The sequence below is a fragment of the Miscanthus floridulus genome, chromosome 14, assembly GCF_019320115.1.
Source record: "Miscanthus floridulus cultivar M001 chromosome 14, ASM1932011v1, whole genome shotgun sequence".
Taxonomy (NCBI): Eukaryota; Viridiplantae; Streptophyta; class Magnoliopsida; order Poales; family Poaceae; genus Miscanthus; species Miscanthus floridulus.
The window spans coordinates 52,778,200-52,783,659 of NC_089593.1; the positions used below are offsets into that span (position 1 = coordinate 52,778,200).

General features: G+C 49.6%; 1 pseudogene; it reads left to right on the forward strand.

Annotated features, from left to right (window-relative positions):
- Positions 1-2,232: 2,232 nt before the first annotated feature.
- LOC136503447 (uncharacterized) lies at positions 2,233-4,923 on the forward strand (annotated as a pseudogene).
- The last annotated feature ends 537 nt before the right edge of the window (positions 4,924-5,460 follow it).

Here is a 5,460-nt window from a genome sequence, read left to right on the forward strand (position 1 = left end):
AACTTATCACTGTTGAGGACTTGAGGTAGCAGCGAACGTAGATCTGAGCACGATGGAGGAACTAGAGGCGAGAATGCACAACCAGTGAAGAGAGTAGAGGATCTTGAGCTAGGGGTGTCTGACCTGATGCAGTTGGAGCAAGCACAGATCTGGCGTGATGGCATGGTGGATCCTAACTTGGCTATAGATCTAGAAGGGTGTGGTGGATCTCAAGCTTTGGTTGAGGTTCCGAAAACAAGCGCCAATGACAACAATTGTGTGGAGTGGCAACGGAAGCAAGCGTAAGTGGTGTAACAATGTAAAGGTTAGGGAGTTGTGAATCACCTTTAAAAAAACAAATATGTGTGGCCCTGCTTTTGGCCTAGGAGTTGACTCCAACTTATTATGATTATATGGATGCCTCACTCTTCAATGAATCGACTCACCACTGTTGATATACCCTAGTAATATTATGAGTGCCGTGGTATGTCATGACTAAGTGTCACGTCTGCTATGTACATACTAATCTGTTACACAACTGTAACACTAGTAAAAGTGAGTTGAGATTTTTTTAGTTACTTAGGCTTCTAGGCTAAGCATGTATATACAAATAATGGACAACATGAAAACAAACTCAGGATAGGAGATTTGCACATGATCTCAGTGTACTTTAAAGTCTTAAATATTCAACTTTTGTAATGGTATTTGTGTATTCAAGAAGATCACTATATTCATGACCTTGGAAAGTGAAGATTATCATTACCTATTATTGGTAAGTGTTGCTTCTCGATTACCTCTTATTCAAACTTGCTCGCTAGCCTGGTGGGACGTTGTACCGCTTAACAAAATATTTTTTAGTGAAACACCAGCCCAATAAAAAAATTCATTGCTTCATTAAAGAAAAACTCAATATTTTTTACTAGGGCTCTTAGATATACAACTATTTCTGGAATAATGGAGCACTACCAGTTTCTAAAAAATATATTTTATAACTTGAACACCTGAGTTGTGAAAATTAATGAATAAGATTTTCTGAATATTGTGCTCTCTACAATTTGATGAAAAACGGATCACGTTTTTCAAGTCTGAACTCTGAAGTTTAAATGTAGAATACTATTATTCCTAATCTACAGGCGCAATTGGGGAAAAAATGTAGAGAACACTATAAGGTTGCTTGGCTTCTATGAATGAATTGAAGGAACGGATGTTTGACAGAGTATGACGAATTGAAATCCACAGTACAACAGTATCCAAGCGTTAAGTTCAATTAACGTGCCTAGTTTTTTTTTATAATATTGGGTTTTTGATGCTATCATGCTCCCAGCTAACCGTTGTCACCTACTAAGGCTGATTATAAATGGTTCATTCAGTGCTAAGAAGGGGACAACATGTTTTAATTGATCATGTAAGCAAATGCCTACAAATAACTGTATATGCGGTTGAAATTTAAAATTTTATTGACAACACATCGGTGTGTTACAATGTATAACTTATTGCACGATCACCTTGTGGCTTGAGATTTATATAACGGTCACATAATATGTTCTAATATATATTATACGACCCCTGTACACACAAATGCATGTGTCCTAGTAACTTATATGAGCATAGATCATGTGCCCAGGTCAAATACAGATCAGGAGAGATACGATGACAGTTTGGGAAGTAAAAAAAGCCGAACAGAAGAATCCCTTCGCTCTTTAAATATTCTTCAAACTTTACTGCTATCCTCCGTTACTCAAAACAAATATGACGATAGACATCTCTCCTGGTTGATAAAAAAATAAGTTACTTAAAAGTCAAAACAAATATAATAATTAATTTTCAAATTATTATTTCGGTGTTGTTCAAAGTGTACATTTAAAGGCAAAATTGTATCTCCTTTTTATAATTGACTATAAGGCTCTAATATACTAGCATTGAGGCAATGAATTGAATGTAGTATATTTAGTTAGGTTCCTTATAATAGAACCTAGAGGTATATGCATCGTAGGCTCTTGAACTTGTCGCGTGGTGCCACTTAGGTCCACAAACTCTCAAATCGTACTTCTGGCACCCTAATGTTGTTTAAGTATGCCACTTAGGTCCATAACTCATCAGATCAAGGTTTTTGCCGACGTGGCGTCCACAGAGCGCACGTGAGCTACGCGTGAGCCTAGTTTGGGGCGTGCAAATAAGCAGAGGGCCCCCCAGTTCTTTTCATATCCTCCATTTCCCTCTCGATTCGTCGTCAGACGTACGTAGGCGTCAGTAATGGCAGCGCAGCAACGCTCGGTGGTCCTCCCCGTGCGCGCGCTCGACGGCCGCGCTACATCTGTGCGCCTGCCTGCCACGGCCTCCGTGCGAGACCTCAAGGTAGCGCTGCATGTCTGCTTCCCACCCGCATAGGTTGCCCCGGCCTTCCACCTCTTCCTCCTCGGCGGCAAGCTCCTCCTGGACGCCAAGCTCGCCAACCTCTCACTCGCCCAGGGCAAGTTCGTCTCCCTCATCCCCTTCACCGCTAAGCTCGCCGCGCCGCTGACGGCGAGCGCCAATCCGAACCCACGCGTCGGCCCCTCTGTGTTCCCCGTGGCCAAAAGGAGTAAGTTTTCTTCGTCTTCGATGTGGCCTGGGGAGGATGTGTACGCCAAGATCACCAGGGTGCCCGTCCATGACCCGGCCTCGCCGTCCTTCTACTGCCATGATGTGGAGCCACTGGACCCTGCTCGGATGGTGGAGCACCTCAAGTAGGGGCTCAGGAAGCACGGCCAGATCAAGCACGTCCAAGAGATCCCCGGCAGCGAGGCGTCCTTTTGACCGCTCCCGTCTCACCTCTTGCAGCCCACCAGGGAGGCGCTTAGGGCCATCGGAGTGACAAGGCTATATAGCCACCAGGCCTAGGCCATCGCCTCCGCCACTTCTACGTCCGACAAGAGCAAGCACGTGGTGGTGTCCACCTCCACGGCCAGTGGCAAGTCGCTGTGCTACAACATGCACGTGCTGGAGTCCATCTTGCCGCCACGGCGTCGTGCGCGCTCTACATCTTCCTGACCAAGGCGTTGGCGCAAGGCCAGCTCAAGACACTGTGGGGGATGGTGAAGGGCGCCGGCGACCTCGGCGACGTCGTCAGCATCTATGACGGCGACACCCCGATGAAACACCACGCAAGGATCAGGGACGGCGCGAGGCTGCTCATCACCAACCTGGACATGCTGCACGTCTCGATCCTGCCATGCCACGCGCAGTTCCGGCGGATCTTGTCAAACCTTGAGTACGTCATCATCGACGAGGCTCACTCCTACAGGGGCGCCTTCGGCTGCCACACTACGCTCATCCTCCGACGGCTAAAGCGCGTGTGCGCGGATGTCTACAGGAGCCACTCGACCTTCATATCCTACACGGCGACACTGGTGAACCCCCGGGAGCATGTCACGGAGCTCACTGGCCTGGACGATGATGACGTCAAGCTCGTGCAGAACGACGGCAGCCCTTGCGGGCCCAAGCACTTCCTCCTGTGGAACCCGTCGGTGTCAAGGCAAGGGAGGTGCCCAAGCGTAGCGCAGGAGGTCTCCCACCTCTTCGCCGTGATGGTCCAGCACGGGCTTCGGTGCATCACCTTCTGCAGGACAAGGAAGCTCTGTGAGGTCGTGCTGGCGCGCGTGTGAGATCCTCGAGGAGACCTCGGCGGAGCTCGCGGACAACATCTACGTGTACCGCGGTGGGTACGTCGCCGAGGACCAGAGGAGGATCGAGGCTGGCCTCTTCGGCGGGACGCTCCACGGCATGGCGGCGACGAACGCTCTCGAGCTCGGGATCGACGTCGGCGGCATCGACACGATGCTGCACCTCGGGTTCCCTGCGAGCATGGCAAGCCTTTGGCAATATGTCGGGCATTCCGGGTGGAGGTCGAAGCCATCCATCGCCATCTATGTCAGCCTCGACAACGCGCTGGACCAATACTTCATGAGCTTCTCGCACAAGCTATTTGGCAAGCCGGTGGAGCACTGCCATGTCGACTCTCACAACTGTAAGGTCCTAGGGCAGCACCTCGCCTATGCCACTTTCGAGAAGCCGTTGTGCCCGAAGCACGATGCTAGGCACTTTGGTCCCAGCATGGACGGTGCCATGGTGACCCTAAGAGATCAGGGTCACCTGACGAACACGAACACAAACAGTTCCGATCAGTCAGGCGTGTGGAAGTATGTCGGGCCTAACAAGAACCCTGCTCGCATGGTGAGCATACGAGCAATCGAGCACGATAGGTACAAGATGTTGGACAAGCAGGGCTACTGGGTGTTAGAGGAGATCGAGGAGAGCAAGGCTTTCTTCCAGGTGCACGAAGGCGCCTTGTACATGCACCAGGGCGTCAGCTACTTGGTCGAGCAGCTAGATCTATCGACGAGGACGGCGTACTACCGAGCAGCAGCTGATCTCAAGTACTACACCAAAGTTCATGATGTCACCGAGATCAACATCCTCCAAGATGATGGCCATGGCGATGGAACTGCCAGTGATGAAATTGCATCATCATCATCATCGCCTAGGCTGGGGTTCAACGGCGGCGTGCATGTGGCGTCGCACGCGCTGCTCAGTGTCCTGCCGCTGCACATGATGTGCGCCGCCTCTGACTTCGGGACACGATGCGCCACCGCAGCGGCGTGCGGGAGCTGGAGCGGGAGCAGAGCTCTGGGTAATGATGGTGACAGGGCGCCCGGGGTCCTGCTGCTGTATGACAAGCACCCCAGTGGCATCGGCTTAGCGGCGTAGGTGGAGCGCCTCTTCGGCGAGCTGCTGGTCACGGCCCTACAGCTGGTCTCGGTGTGCGGCTACGCCAGGAAGGATGGCTGCCCGAGCTACGTGCAGAAAAGAACTGGGGGCCTCTGCTTATTTGCACGCCCCAAACCAGGCTCACGCGTAGCTCACATGTGCTCTGTAGATGCCACGTCGGCAAAAACCTTGATCTGATGAGTTATGGACCTAAGTGGCAAACTTAAACAACATTAGGGTGCCAGAAGTATGATTTGAGAGTTTGTGGACCTAAGTGGCACCACGCGGCAAGTTCAAGGGCCTACGATGCATATACCTCTAGAACCTATTTAGCCAAATTCAAATCCTTGACTTGCTAGGAGTTCTCGGTGATGTGATCGGAGATTAAAAAACATTAGCATTGAGGTATTGTCCATCTACCGTAACCTATTACTAGTCCTAGCTGTACAATGAACCTGTTGATGAGATCCGATTAAAGAGCAAATAGGCTTGTTGACAACCAAAATTGTCCATTCTATGAAATTGTCAAAATATGGAGTGAACTTCACCATTGCATTTCTCTCATCGAGATGGTAAAAAAACATATATGGAACATCTATTTCGGAGTCTGGATGAAGGAGTTGTTCCCTCAAGAAAATCTTACCCTACCAGAACTTCTAACCCCTTGATTTTGCATGGAGGTTCTGAGTCTCTGCGAAAATCAGAACTTCTGACCCCCTATCAAAACTTCTGATT